Source organism: Triturus cristatus, chromosome 5_2, assembly GCF_964204655.1.
Source record: "Triturus cristatus chromosome 5_2, aTriCri1.1, whole genome shotgun sequence".
NCBI lineage: Eukaryota > Metazoa > Chordata > Amphibia > Caudata > Salamandridae > Triturus > Triturus cristatus.
The window spans coordinates 644,366,559-644,382,765 of record NC_140588.1 but is presented as its reverse complement, the minus strand read 5'-3'; positions in this window follow the sequence as shown (position 1 = coordinate 644,382,765).

Below are 16,207 nucleotides of genomic sequence, written 5' to 3'. Positions count from 1 at the left end.
CGTCTTATGTGTCTACTTGGTGCTGCAGCTCCTTCTACTGCCACCACTGGGGGTTTGGGCTCTGGGTGTCTGGAACTTAATGCTTCACCAGGTGTGCCCCAATCTGAGTCTGGACAGGGCCGGTGCTCGCTTGTGACCTCTAAGCGTTTGTTTCTCCACCAAACAGGGTAGAAGTCTGGTGGGAAGCGATGCCAGCTGTGAGCAGAGCTGCCGGTCCTGTCCCTTTCAAGGTGGAGCAGTCCTACTAACAAGTGAGGGGAGAGCCCAATTAAAAGCATTGGAGTACTGCAGGGATCCTGTACCTTTACAGTGCATGTCAAATATGCATCGGCACTGTAATAGAACAGATTTTCTGTTCCTCACCATAGCTGTTGCACCTTGAGTGGTGCACTGTTCACACTTCTCATGTCACTCTTGGACTCAAGTAGCAGTCAATGTTAAAGCCATCATTGAGACATACGAACAAATAAAAGAGGAGAGTAACCCAGATAATTCCACTCAAACCACATACATCCACTACATAACACGAGTAAAAGACATCGCCATTTACAATGCCAATAGCTCCAACTTAAACAAATGCAAGACCTTTTGCATATCTAATCCTTGTTTTAATATTGGTATTATGTTAGGCCCTCACCATGTGCTTGGGATAAAGCTTCCTCACAGTGCATCATTTGTAATGTAATGGGCCCAGATTTCTGTTTCTTCTAGGACGATATTGCTAGGCATCCCTCCGGGTATCTTGTCAGGGCATGGTATCCGTAAGATCAATCTCTAGTGGTTCTTTAGTCATCAACAGAGAGTTTGTTACTGTTATACCTCCCCCACTTTTATCATCAACAGTGTGTGTATACAGGGTGGAAAAGTTTTTCATCCCTTCACAAGACTGAATATGGCTCAGATCATTGGAGGCTCATTAGCCACGATGTGCCAATACATTTTGTTATCCTGAGTGAGTAGATCCTTCTAAATCTGCTCTACCCATTAATCCTTGAAACTACTTTTATGTTTTTTGTAAGTTTCCATTCATTTTATTTATTTAACACACATAGGGGCCGATTACTATCTCGTTCGGAAAACCTTCGAATGAGATTCCGTATTGCAGAATCTGATTCGGAAACCTTGTTTCCGAACGAATCATACACAATTCAGAACAACCAATTAGGATGCCTGGAAACCATTTGGGCAGTCCGAATCGGTTCAGAAAGGCATTGGTACAGCCTAAGTCTTTCGGAGGCGATTTGTATAGCTCTATTGACACGGTTTCCGGATGAGCAATTACAATGAACAATTCGAACAGCCGTTCCAATTTGGTCTGCCCAACACGAAACAGCTGTCAAAATCTGCTTTTGAGGGCCAATTGCGGGCCCCCTTCACCCGGTGGCGTCCAAATTGGGCCATTGGGGATACCTAAGAGACCCCTCTTCCCAACCATGAACAATGTGGCAGGAACCATGGGGTGCCCGGCACAGGGTGCAAGGTGTTCTCCACCAACCCCTTTTTTCAATGGGAGCCTGTGTTCTCATTCGGAACCCAGAATCTGATTGAAGTCAATGAGAGTCTGACCGAGCGATGTTGGGAAGTATCGTAATCGGTCGTCCTGACTTGCAGAACCCGATTCGTTTGGAAATGAGTCAGAGACCGATTCATTCAGAACAGTTTCCGAATGACAATGTAATCGGCCCCATAGTAGGGAATCCACAAAAACACTACTTTATCTTTAGAGAACCACCATAGTAAGAGTGTTCAATGACAGTACAAAAATATATTCCAAAATACAATTATACCATGCAAAATGTCATCACAAAGCCACATATCTATTTATGAATCTATCTAGTTATGAATTGTGCATAAATATCCCATTCAGACATATATTACATATAAAAGCATTAATCGTATTAAACATTAGTATAAAACAGGATGATAACCATTATTAACTCCCAAATACATTATGGAAACCTTCACTAATGTCAATTAAAAGTCTTCAGGTCTCCGCTCCTAAAAACGTATGACATTTTGGAAAGTGTCAGGGTGCATTTTGACATACAGTACATATCAGTATTAAAATGAAATATTCATTGTTGATAAATCACACAGTGTATTTTTAAACCCTCATATCGCCTTGCATCAAACAATTGTCATGTTTGAAAAAGTATCAGTGAGCAATCCTGATTCATTATTTAAAGAATTCCTATATTACTTTATTTATAGCTTTAAAAATTATGTGAAAAACACTTTAGGCTGTAACAGACATTTACAGATTGAGGATTCATCATGAGGCATATTTTACCCACATCCGCTTAACATGAGTCGTCAAAGTTAGATTATTGGAGAGATTCTTCCTAAGTTATTCATAGGCCTTTGCAATTTCATATTTGGAACCATTGAAGAACCACTAATTTCAAGATTTCAAGCCTGATGCCCCTTTAATATTTTTTGTGTTCCCTTTGTTCATTGTTAACGTTATGACTTTCTGAATAGCCGACTAAAGACTTTAACTGCTTTTGAAGGCCATTCGGGATGAGTGATCTCAGAATTAAATCATCAGCATAAATCAACAGTGAGATTGGCTTTAGCTACACTTCTTTTTTGAGTTTAAAGAAAGTTTATTGAATATAAGCAATAGATACATCAATAATACAATCTAGCATATAGAAGCAATATCAAATAGAAAATAAACTATATATACTAAGGAAAGAGAAAAAGAAAAGAGGGGAGAAGAAGGGGGGAAGGAAAGAAAAAGAAAAATATATGTAAATCCTATAACAATACCATAGAACAGTATTATACACCAAATATAACAGGTACATCGTAATGAACTCACTACCACGAATTCACTTATATATTGAGAGTATATATAAAATAGAACAACATTTAAGTTACCTTAATGGAATTAAACTTAATTTAAGGAGGCTTGGAAACTTCTTCTATGGCAGGAACATGGGATGGTGATGATTGAGCAGATAAATCTAAAAAACTGGTAACAGGAAGCCATAACACGTCACGTTTAATAGCCAGAGTAATCGGGTAAACATAAGCTCTATCTAACCTATGATTATAACAAACGCCATACCACCAGGCTTGAAAAGAAACATTAGAAGCATTTTTCCACGACTTAGTGATCTGTTGAAAGGCAACAGCAATGAGTAAGTCAATAATAAGAGTATTAAGGGAAGTTGATGAAGGCCAAACTTCCGCAACACTACCTAGAAAAATGTGAGAGAAAGAAAAGGGGATATGTGTGTGAAATATTTTGTTAATTTGCTGCCAAACTTTAATCCAAAATTGATGAATGACTGGGCAAGTAAACAACATATGTTTAAGGTCTGCAACAGGAGCTGGGCATGACCAACAAGTAGAGGGAGAGATAGGGTTAATCTGATGTAATTTGGCTGGAGTAATTAATAGCCTATTGTATATAAAAAATAATGTTTGTGTAGTATTTGCTGCCCTAGAAGATTTCCTTATCTTAATCCAAATGTTATCCCATACTGACGTGGAAAAGGAAGTGCTTAAGTCGGATTCCCAATTAGTTTCAACTGCAGATTTGTCTCGAGTCTGATTAGTATGTCTCAATTTATTGTAAATTTGAGAGGCTGAGGGATTCGATTTCAAGAATGAAATCGAAACAGGAGAAGAAATGATCTGTGTGGAGGAAGCCAGAAGCTTATCATAGGAACTTTGGGCAGCTGAGGTCAATAATTTATATTTAGAAAGAAATGAGGAGGGAAGAGAGAAGCGTTGTTGCAATATACGGAAAGGAATGCAAGTATCGCCTATGAAAAGTTGATGAGTCCATTTAAGACCAAGATTGAACCATTCTTTCCAAAAAAGGGTCCGATTTTTGATCTTAATACGAGTATTATACCAAATCGGTGATTGTAAGAAATGGGTACGGTCATCTAAACCATCTAGTATAAGAGGATGAAGAGTTTTACGAGTATGTTTAAGAATAGGAAGGGAGAATTTCTGAGGAGTATTCGATATGGATAAAAAATCATCAAATGAGAGAGGGTAAATGAAAGAGGATTCAATATCTACCCACAGAGGCAATGATAACAAATCAGTCGTATTTTGAGATAGTAGGGAAGAGGAATTCTTAAGAAAGAAGGAATTATGGTATAATGCAAAATCAGGGAAATTAAACCCACCCAAATTTTTAGGTTGTTTAAGTTTGGAAAAAGACATCCTAGATTTTTTGTTCTGCCACAAACATTTTGATTAAATAGTATATATTTGTTTGTAACAGGATTTAGGGATGTTAACAGGCAGATTAGATAAGAAAAATAAGATTATAGGGACCAACATCATTTTTATAGAATCCAATCTACCCCACCAAGATAAAAACCAAGGGATGCCATTGTGTTGTGGAACTAATTAAAGTCGATTGGAGGTTTTTAAGATTGAGCGATACAGTTTCCTTAATAGAAGGGGTGAACCATAAACCTAAGTATTTAATTTTGGTAGAATTCCAGTGGAAAGAAGAAGATACAAAATCAGCATGAAAACAATATTTATTTAATGGAAGAATTTCACATTTATCCACATTAAGTTTATAACCTGAAACAGAAGAAAAAGAAGAAACTTCTGAAAGAAAAGCCGGTAGAGAGGTCTGAGGGTTAGATAGAAATAAAAGAATATCATCAGCGTACGCCGAGATCTTTAAGTGTTTATCCCCATAAGGGAAGCCAGTAATATTTTCGTTCATCCGGATTTTAGATAAAAAGGGTTCTAACGTCAAAATAAATAAAAGGGGAGAAAAAGGACACCCTTGTCTGACACCACGGAGAAGTGGGAAAGAGGAAGAAACAAGGCCATTAGCTAAAATAAACGATCTCGGAAAAGAATAAAGTAAAGAAATATAGGATAAAAATTTAGGGCCAAAACCAAACCAAGTAAGAGTCGAAAATATAAACTGCCAATTAACCCTGTCAAAAGCTTTTTCAGCATCCAAAGCTACAGCTGCTAACGAAGACTTATGGGATTGAGATTTACTAAGGACATTGAAAAAGAGGCAAGTGTTATCTGAGAGATGACGACCTTTAATGAAACCACATTGTTCTTTGCCAATTAAATGAGGTAAAATATTGTCCAAACGAAGCGCAAGGATCTTTGCAAAAATCTTATAATCTAGATTGATTAAAGAGATAGGTCTGTAGTTCTTACATAATGTATGATCTTTACCCTCTTTTGGAAGAAGGCAAATCAAAGCTTCTTGAAAAGAACCTTCTGATTTTCGGGAAGATATAAAAAACAAGAATAAGTTGAGTAATTTAGGGATAAGTAATTTGGAAAAGTGGGTATAAAATTCTATGGTAAAACCGTCAGGACCTGGCGCCTTTCCCTTTTTAAGTGACTGAATAGCAGTAAGAATATCTTTAATCTGAATATCAGATTCTAAAGCAGAGAAATCAACATCTAAAGAAGGAGGTGGAGGGATGGAAGCTAAATACTGATCAATGTCAGATAAAAGAGGAGTAGATTCAGGAGTATATAGGGATTTATAGAAATTAGAAAACTCCAAAAGAATGTCTTCATCTTTATGAAGCACGGCATTAGCAGAGGATACAATAGAATCGATTTTAGTACGTTCCTTTTTGATCTTGAGATATTTAGCAAGAAGGTTGCCAGATTTGTTCTGCGCACTATAAAATTTAGCACTAGACTTGAGTAAATATAAATTTGCAGAGTCAGTAGAAAGCTTATTGAAAAAGAGTTTAGCATTAATTAATTCTTTCAAGGTAGATTGATTTTCGATGAGTAATAAAGATGTTCCAGTTTTTTGATTTGTGAAGTAAGTGCTTGAGAGGAAAGAAAAGCTGCACGTCTTTTTCGGCCAACAAAGGATATAATAAAATCTCTAGAAGCAGCTTTAAAGGAATCCCATACAAGTTGAGGAGATAATTGAGGGGAATCATTTTCTTTAAAGAATAAAGAAGCGAATTCGAGAAAGGCTGGCGGGAACTTAGGGTCTAAAAGAAGAGAGTTATTGAATCTCCAGCGTCTATTTCCTTTAACGGGAGGAAGTAAATCTAAATTCAAGGAAACTGGGGCATGATCAGAGAGAAGAATAGAGCCTATGTCCGAATGAGAAATGTGTTGAAGAAGAGCTTTAGAAATAAACAGATAATCTATTCGGGATTGGGAGGAGTGAGCAGGTGAGTAATAAGTATACTCTTGTAGTGTGGGGTGACAAAGCCTCCAAGAGTCTACAAGAGCTCTTTGAGAAATAGCAGACATAAATTGAGAATGCATAGAGGATGGGACAAACCTGGAGCTGGAATTCCTGTCAATAAAGGGATCCACAATCATATTGCAATCCCCCCCAAAAATTAAATAATCATCAGTACATTGCATTAAACAGGAGAGAATTTGAGGCCAAAACAATTTCTGGGGAAGTGGGGGCATAAACATTAAAAATGGTGAGAGGAATCTTGTTAATTAGCAAGGAGACCACAACCCATCTACCCTCAGAATCATTATCTTGACTTATGAGTTGAACATCTAAGCGCTTGTGACAGAGAATAGCAACGCCATTGCGTTTTCCGGAACCTGGTGATGCGAAAACATTGCCCACCCAACATCGTCTCAATTTAGTTACCTCAGTGTCCGGTATACGAATTTCTTGTAGAAGAACAATATCTCCTTTTTTTTATGTTTGAAATGCTTTATTGAAGAAAAAGTATAGTGAACAACAAAATACAGGTCATATAAAGAACATTGTCATACAGAATCAAAAAGAGAAAAAAATAGAGGGTCATCATGTGTTAAACATAAGAAACCTGAGGGAAAATTAAAAAGCATTTTGTAAAATTTTAAAGGCAACGAGGGGGAAAAGGGGGAAAGAGGAGAAAAAAGGAGGAGAAGGGAAGGAAGGGAGAGGAGAAAAAGAAAGTTAAATATGAGGCGTTAGGAGAAGAATAGATGAAGAGATCAGAGAGAAAGTAGGTAGAATAGAAAGAGCAAATAAGCCAAGGGTAGGGAAGAGTTGAAAGGCAGGAAAGAAAAATGCAAATGTAAAAGATATAAGAGGGGTAGAGAAGAAGAAAGGAAGAAGAGGGACAGAGCAAAAGTCACTTATGGGGGTTTGAAATTCTCAGAGGATAAAGGAGAGATAGATTTCGATTTCAGAGCCATGCGGTCAAGATATGCTGTGAGAGGCAACCAGAATAAATCTCTATTGAGGGTAGGAGTGGAGGCAGCAGCAAAACGAACATCAAGCCTGTGATAGTGACAGAGAGAATTCCACCAACATTGTATAGAGAGCTTAGAGAGATCCTTCCAATTAGAAGAAATGTGTTGGAAAGCCAGAGCCAACATAAGATCTAATAGACCAGAGGAGCGAGAAGGAATGTCAAGAGTGTCAGAGATACTACCTAAAAAAAGAAGAGGGATAGAGTATGGGATAGAGATAGAAAATAGACGAGAGATATGAGACCACACCTGATCCCAGAGTGCGAGAACAGAAGGGCACAGAAAAAGTAATTGAAAAAGATCAGCATTAGGGGTAGAGCAGGTCCAACAGGTAGAGTCCTTATCAGGAGAAAAACGAGAAATAGAAACAGGAGAGAGATAAAGTCTATGATATAGAAAGAACATAGATTGAGTTAGTGAGGCGGAACGGGAAATTTTTAAGGACCTGGCCCAAACTTTGTCCCAAACAGCTATAGACCAGTCACAGCCCAAATCAAGCTCCCAAGCAAGTTCCAATTTAGATTTCAGGCGGGTCGGATTGGGGGAGGAGAAAAATTTATAAATAAGAGAGGCTTTAGGGAGAGTAGACAGGATCTGAAGAAGTGGGGAATGGGAAACAGAAGAGGATGATAAGGGAAGAGAATAGTAAACATCAAGTATGATGGCCATGAGGACAGTGAATCTGCGGAAAAAAGACTGGGGACAGTGAAACAGAAGTCGGAATCGAGGAAAAGAACATGGGAGAAAACCATTGAAAAGTTGGTTAACCCACATCAGACCCTTTGATCTCCACACAGTCCAACAAATAGGACGATTATGAAGGAGAATAAGTGAATTGTACCAAATAGGGGAGGCCAAAAAGGATTCACGAGAGACCGGGTCAGGACGGACCAGAGCATGTAGAAGAGAAGAAGTATACTTAAACAGGGGTAGAGGAGTGGTTAAGTTCTTAGCAGAGAAATGTACAATTTCAGATAGGGAGAAAGGGGAGAGGAGTGAGCGTTCAATAGAGAGCCAAAGAGGAGCAAGAGGGGAGGGTGCAAGAACAAGCCAATTAGAAACCTGACGGAGAGAAAAAGATTTATGATAAAGACGGAAATCCGGAAAGTTGACTCCGCCATTGGACTTCGGTTTACGAAGAGCAACTAGCGCAACTCTCGATTTTTTATGATTCCAGAGAAACTTAGAGAGACAGGAATCAATGCGTTTGAAATAGATATCAGGGATATGAATGGGGAGCATGGAAAAGATGTATATAAGAATGGGAGATATCATCATTTTGATCGAGTCCAGCCGACCCCACCATGAGAGAAAGAGAGGATTCCAAGAAGAGAACAACTTATCCATACGGGATAGTACAGCAGACATGTTCAACCGAATAGATGAAGAGATGGAGTTAGAGAACCAAATTCCAAGGTACTTAATTTTAGAGGAGTTCCATGCAAAACCAGTGGTCGAAAACTGATGAGGGAGACAAAATTTAGTAAGAGGAAGGATCTCAGTTTTATCAGAGTTAATCTTGTAACCAGAAACTTGGGAAAAGGAGTTAAACTCAAGTAGTAAGGCCGGAATGGATTGGTCAGGATCAGAAATAAACAAAAGAATGTCATCCGTATACGCAGAGAGTTTCAAATGAGTCTTGTCATAAGGGAAGCCAGAAATAGAAATGTTGTTTCTAATAGACGTAAGAAATGGCTCTAAAGCTAGGACAAAAAGTAAAGGGGACAAAGGACAGCCCTGACGGACGCCACGCTGCAAGGGCAAATAAGGGGATAGCTGGCCATTAACTAAAACAGACGCTTTAGGGGAGGAATAAAGTAAAGAAACAAGAGAAATAAAATTAGGACCAAAACCGTGCCAACGGAGGGAGGCAAAGAGAAAGGACCAATCTACTCTATCAAAAGCCTTCTCAGCATCAACCGAGATGGCAGCTAGAGAAAAGTTGAGAGAAGGTACCTTATTGAGAACATTGAGAAAAAGGCGGGAATTATCTGAGGTGAGTCTGCCCTTTACGAATCCACATTGTTCCTTACCTATGAGATGTGGGAGGAAAGGATCTAAGCGCCGGGCAAGAAGTTTAGCAAATAATTTATAGTCTACATTGACAAGGGATATTGGGTGATAATTTTTACAGAATTGCGGGTCACGACCCTCTTTGGGTATTAGACAGATCGTAGCCTCGTGAAAGGTACCGGCAGCTGTGCCAGAGGTAAAGAAGGATTGGAAGAGGGAGAGAAATTTAGGAAGCAAAAGATCTGAAAAATGTAGATAAAATTCCACAGAGAAACCGTCCGGGCCCGGCGATTTACCTTTGGTTAGAGATGTTAAGGCGCTATCCAGTTCGGTAATAGAAAGGTCAAGTTCAAGATCAGGGAAGTTAAGATGAGAAGTGGAGGGGGCAGGAATTTTATCCAAGTAGGATTGAATAAGAGCAGCCGAAGGGGGGGACTCAGGAGTATAAAGAGATTGGTAGAACTGTTGAAATTGGGCGAGTATATCCTGCTCCTTATGCAAGAGAAGATTATCGGTGGAATATATTGAATCAATCAGGTTACGCTCCTTGCGAGACTTAAGGTAGTTGGCCAAAAGTTTACCTGACTTGTTGCGACCTCCGTAGTAGCGGGCGCTGCTGCGAAGTAATATTGAGGAAGCGTTGTCAGTGGAGATTTTGTTAAAATCGAGTTTGGCGCGTATAAGGTCTGGTAAAACCGTTTTAGTAGAAGAGGTGTAGAATTTATGCTCCAGGGATTTAATATGGGAGAGAAGGTCTTTCTGTTTCTTAAGATAAGACTTCTTTTTCTTTGAGACAAAGTCAATCACAAAACCGCGAGCGGTAGCCTTAAAAGAGTCCCAAATAACATGAGGGGGTAAAGAGGGATCAGAATTAAGTAGGAAAAATTCCGTAGCAAAGGAAAGAAAAGAAGAAGAAAAGAGGGGATCCAGGAGGAGAGAGTTATTGAAACGCCAGCGGGAGGATTTGGGATGAGGAGGAAGAAGATCAAGAACAGTGACAATGGGAGCATGGTCTGAGATGACTATCGGCTCTATAGATGAGGAAAGAAGATTTTGAGAAAGAGACTGAGAAAGGAAGATGTAGTCAATCCGAGAGAAAGAGGCATGAGGAGGTGAAAAGAAAGAATAGTCCAAAGAGTCAGGATGGGACAGTCTCCATGAGTCAAGAAGGTGAGATTTGGAAATAGTGTCAAGGAATTGTGTATGTGATTTGTGGGGGGTGAAGCGGGCAGAGGATTTGCGATCAAGAAACGGGTCAACAATTTGATTACAATCCCCCACCAGAATGAACAGGGAATCACTGTATTGAAAACACTTAGAAGTTATTAGAGGCCAAAAATTACAATCAGGATGAGTGGGGCCATATACATTAAAAACAGTCAAGGATACAGAATTGATTAACAGCTTAACTAAGACCCAACGACCCTCAGTATCATTTTCTTGAGAAAGAACTTTACATTTGAGCTTCTTGTGACACAAAATGGCCACACCGTTCTTTTTGTTAGATGTAGGAGAAAATAAAACCGTTCCCACCCAGCCTCTTTTTAACTTAAGAGACTCCGCCTCAGAAAGATGAGTTTCTTGTAAAAGAACTAAGTCAGGAGTATAAGAGGCTAGATGGGAAAGCACTCTCTGCCGTTTAATAGGGCTAACAAAACCTTTCACATTCCATGAGATAACTTTGAATTAAATAACAATAAAATGTGCAAGGAACAGAGAAAAGACATAAAACCAAAAACGCCATAAAGGAGAATAACAAGTGAGTGAGAGAAAAGAGCAAGACAAAAGAAAGTCAGAAGACATAGTAAGAGAAGAACAAAGAAAAAGGAAAGAAAGGAAAAGGGAGGAAAAGAGGAGTAGAAGAAGAGACAGTACATATCCAAAACGGATGACTGAGGAAAACATACCTGAAGGGGGAAGGGAGATGACAAGATGACGATGGGGTATGGGAGGATTCGACAAGAACAGCCCCCTAAGCCGGAGAGCAACACACCGCACCAGGACGGAATATGAGGAAGACGGATCGTATGATACGAAGAGGGATACAAGAGGGTTTATCGAATAGAAAATCTAAGGGAGGGAAAAAGAAACATGTTATGCAGAAGTCATGGGGAGGTAAACAGTACAAAAACAGACATTGTATGCAAAACAGAAAACCCAAACAACAACCATTATATAATCACATCAAGCAGAAGAAGAATCAAACCAAGGAGGGAAAAAATTCCAGCAGGAACCTGTAAGGAGAAAAAACCAAACAGATAAATAATCAACCAGTAGGGGGATTGGATGTGTCCATGCCAGCATTAGTCTGAATGTGAATGAAATTCTTAAGTTCAGCCGGATCTTGGAAAGTCCAGGTGTTGTTTTGATGAGTTACCTTGAAGGTACAGGGGTGAAAAAGGCCATATCTAGCTCCAATAGAGCGCAGAGGAGCACGAAGAGATAAAAATTATTTTCTTCTGGCAGCAGTGACATTAGAGACCTCCTGAGAGAGAAAAACTCTCTGACCCATCCAGGACACTTGGCGCTTCGCTCGAGCTGTAGAGAGGACCAGAAGGAGATCAGTAAATTTGAGGAAGAGGATGATGACCCCTCGCGGTTTGGTTGAGGAGGAGGAGCGAGGGCCAAGTCTATGGGCTCGTTGGATACTGAGAGAGGTAGTAGCGGGAAGGTCCAGTAGTTTCAGAAGGAAAGAAGAGAAAAACGTGACAGGATCATCTCCTTCCAAGGATTCCGGCAGGCCGTAAACGCGTAGGTTATTCCTCCTGTTCCTGTTTTCCAAGTCTTCAGTGTGTTGTTGAAGGGCGAGAAGAGACTTTTCCAGAGAGGAGATGCGTTGAGAGTTTGACTGAATTTCTGGAACCTGCTGCTCCACAGAAGAAACACGAGCCTCCATAGTTGACCATTTGGCCTCAAAAAGCTGCATCTTAGTATTAGTCTCCTCCACGAACGGGCGCAAAGCGCGAATCTCCTCAAGTATCAACTCCATAGATATAGGGGGTGGAGATGACTCGGATGGAGGAGGAGAGGAGTCCTGCTTCAAGCGCTTAGGTAAGGAGGCAGGAGGAGAAGACTTACTGGAGGTAAGTTGTGATGGAGAAGAGCGGGTGGAGGCTGTTGTCGCCATTTGATCTGTGGAAGGAGGATGAGGAGAATGACCTGTTGATGAGGAAGAGGCGGAGGAAGGTGGAGTCTTCGAGGGCACAAAGACAAACTTTGGGTTGCGTAGCTTGCCCATAGAAGCCTAAACGTGCCAGTGACAGGAAGGCAAAGAAGCAAACCAACACAACGACCTGCACTCAAAAGCAGAGAATGTCAATATGTCCGGTCTAAAGAGACCAGCGATCAGCAGGAGTAGCGGAGGACACTTGGAAAAATCATGAAGAAACCCGAGACCCAGAGGTAATGCCAGCAGATGTTAGAAGGTGTTTCCAGTAATAACCAGGAGATCACCAGTGGGCGCGAAAGCCATGCGCACTAAGACTTGGTGAGCATAATTGCAAAAAAGGAACTAGCACAAAGACGGAAAAATGAGTCTTACGCCTTGGAACTGAAGTAAGTTATCATTGAAGAGCACAGCGTATGTGGCAGGCTGCGAGGAAAGCATGAAGGCAGAGGTCTCACAAAACGGAGCGCCAACATGAGGAGTAAGTTGGAAGCATAGCGCACTGACAGGGTGCAAAACACAAAGGAGAGGTCCTTAGTTGCCTAGAGTAAAGTCCAGTGACTGGAGAAAGAGCAGGAAGAGCATGACTGTAATCACCTCAGCGACGCGCGGACATCGCGCATAATACAAAATGACGGTCGCGCTGAGGGACTTACATCGAGAGACATGAATGGGCGAATAACTGCAGGAAAACGAAGTCTGGCAGTCACATCTTCAGCACAAAGCCATCCGCTTACAGGAGCCACAAGAAGTCTCAGAAGCTGGCATTAATGAAGAGACCACATGGAGCCAAATGACATATCCCCCTGATGCAGCCACCAGAAACAATTCACACAGGATTGGTGATTAAATAGCATTGCCCAATAGTAGGTTTAGCGCCATGTGAGATTTGACTGAAAGGAAACAAATTCTGTGATGTTTCATTAAAATTGTGTAGATGTCACAGCAAGAGAGTCTCTGGTGCAGAATCTATCTTTATGCGCCCACATTATGTAGAGATCAATTTAATTCACCTCTCAGGAGCGTTGAGGCAGATGTGACAGACTCAGGGAGTAGCAGTGAGCCACAGTAGAAGCATTCCCCTCAAACGCGGTGGCATCGTAAAATCATCACAAAATGGCGGACCCGCTGAGGCGATTAGCAAATTCGCCGAAAATGAGGCATTTTTCACAAATGAGCGGACCCCCAGACCTCACCAGGTGCACATTACGCTCCGATGCTGGGAATTGCCAGAAGAAACGGAAAAAATGCAGAAACGCCTTCGTACGGGTTGAAAGTCCGTCCCGGTGCTGCGGAGCTCCAAAGTCAGGCGGCCATTCCAGGCGGCGTCCAAGCCACGCCCCCCAACAATATCTCCTTTTAAGTTTGCAATATGAGACAAAACTCGTTGACGTTTGATAGGAGAACCCAAGCCTTTAACATTCCAAGATAAAATGTTTAACGACATATTAGATCTTATTTAAACATATTCAAAACTGTTCGTAAAAGAATATATTGTGCATAAAGAGAGAAGTAATCAAAAAACACATCAAAACATGAAAACAACTTCTTATTGTGGAAAAATAGCAGTGAGAAACAAAGAAGATCAGGAAACAGTGTAGAAAAAAGAGAATGAGGATAAGAGAAACATTGTAGACAAATGAGAAATATAAGAGGACAACCAGAGATAGAGAAGAACAGAGGAATGAGGAGAAAGGAGGGAAAGAAAGAAAGAGATAGGGAACAGAAGAACAAATTAAAGCTAACAATTGATAAAACAGTACAATAACAGAAAAACGTACCACAAAAGAACAAGAGTAACGGGGTAGGTGGAGCCATATGGGGAAGGCCACACGCCAGACGGGAGGACACAGGACGCGAAGTACACAGAGAAACACCATCCAGGCGAAACGTAGATTATTAAATAGGGGGGTACGGAAACCACAACCTGGCAAAAAAGAAATAAAGTAAGATAACAATTAATGTGAGAAGTGATAATGACATCAAAAACTTACGAAAATGACTGATACACACGAAGTGTACATTAACGGGTAAATACGCAACAAACACTACACGACATATCATGGTTTAGAGATATCCATGGAAATTCCTTTACAAGAATCCAAAAATTGTTGCAGGACAGCTGGATCTTCATAGTTGGTGGTTCTGTTGTTAAGAGTCTCTTTAAAAAGGCAGGGGTGGAATAAGCCATAACGGGCATTCAAACTGCGTAGAGCTGGTCTCATATCTAAAAACCTTTTGACGGTCAGCAGTTATTTTGGCATAATCCTGAGCGAAGAAGAGGATGGAACCGTTCCAGGAAATTTTTCCTCGTTGTTTGGCTGCTTGTAAAGCCTTAAGTAGATCCGTATACTCCAGAAAGTACAAAATTACTCCTCTGGGTTTTGTTGATGAAGATGAAGAACGGGGACTCTGGCCCAAACGGTGTGCACGCTGGATATTTAATGGAGGAGATTCCGGAAGGCCAAGAAGAGTCGGAAGAAATGACTGAAAATAGGATATGGCGTTAGAACCTTCAAGACCTTCAGCCAAACCATAAATGCGCAAGTTATTACGATTTTCCAATTGTTCAACTTGTTGCTGAAGACGTTCAACATCTTTATGAATAAGAGGAACCTTGTCAGCGAACTCCTGAACAGCATCAACACGTTTCTCCAGACCATCCACCCGCTGTTCAGTGTGAGACCAGTTATCTTCTAATCTCAGCAAACGGGTGTTGGTTTCCTCCATATAGGGTTTGAGGGCACGAATCTCCTCAAGAAGAAGTTCCATTGAAAGAGGTGTAGAAGAGCCAGTGGGAGATGGAGGATTCGCTTTCCTTCTTTTCCTAGGGGTGAGGGGAGCTGAAGATGGAATTTTAGACCCCTGTTTGGAGCCCAAACAAGTCGTAGACGAAGAGGAGCTTTTTATGGCCATAGAGTCACTGAGAGCTTCATCTGTAGTTTCTGGTAAAATAGTAAAAGGGTTGAAGTCCTCTAAAGAGGCACCAGCGGACTGTGGCACCTCTTTACGGCTGGTCCGAGATGCCGCCATATTGTAAAGCTTGTTAGACGCAGAAATGCTGATGACGGCTTCAAAAGAGTCAGACCCAGAGAGTATTGTAACACAAAGCAAGCTGGCAGAGGTACGGAGTCTGGATAAAGCAGTTTTAACCCACAAGTCCAGAACCAGACGTGGAGCAAAATAACTTGAAGTAAATAAATAGCACAGCTGGAATGTTCAAATATGAAGACCCAAGCGCATCCTAACACAGGAAATCAATGAGGCAATAGAAAAATTCTGGTTAAGTAGTCATTTCAGGCGATAATACGCAACTTCTGAGGTAAAATATCAGGGAATGTGAAAAACGCCTGAAAAATGAAAACAAAATGGCGGCCGCGAGTGCATTTCAGCCGTTTTGAGGAGAAAAAGCTGTTAGGAGCTCACCAAACGGTGGAAAAGATATTGCGTTGCATCAGGATACATTTCCGATGCTGATATATGCACTTTCTGCGCTCCGAAAAGGAGCGAAAATATCCTGGAGAGGGTGGACTGTGTCACGGTACTACGGAGCTCCCGAAATCGGCAGCCATCACCGAAGACGCCGAAGCCACGCCCCCTAGCTACACTTCTGAGGATGGCAATTAACTGTCTTGGTTACTAATGTAGAGAGGGAGGCAGAGGCTAGGTTTATCCACCTGTCAGTTACATAGTTAGACAAACATCGAGTATATCGAAGAAAACCTGCCCTTTGGGAATTAGATAGGATACAGCAAGAATTTATTGTAATCCCTTGTCTAGAAAAAATACATTTTTTTTTAGAGAGCCCTCACTCACCACGGTTGCCCCTAGGTG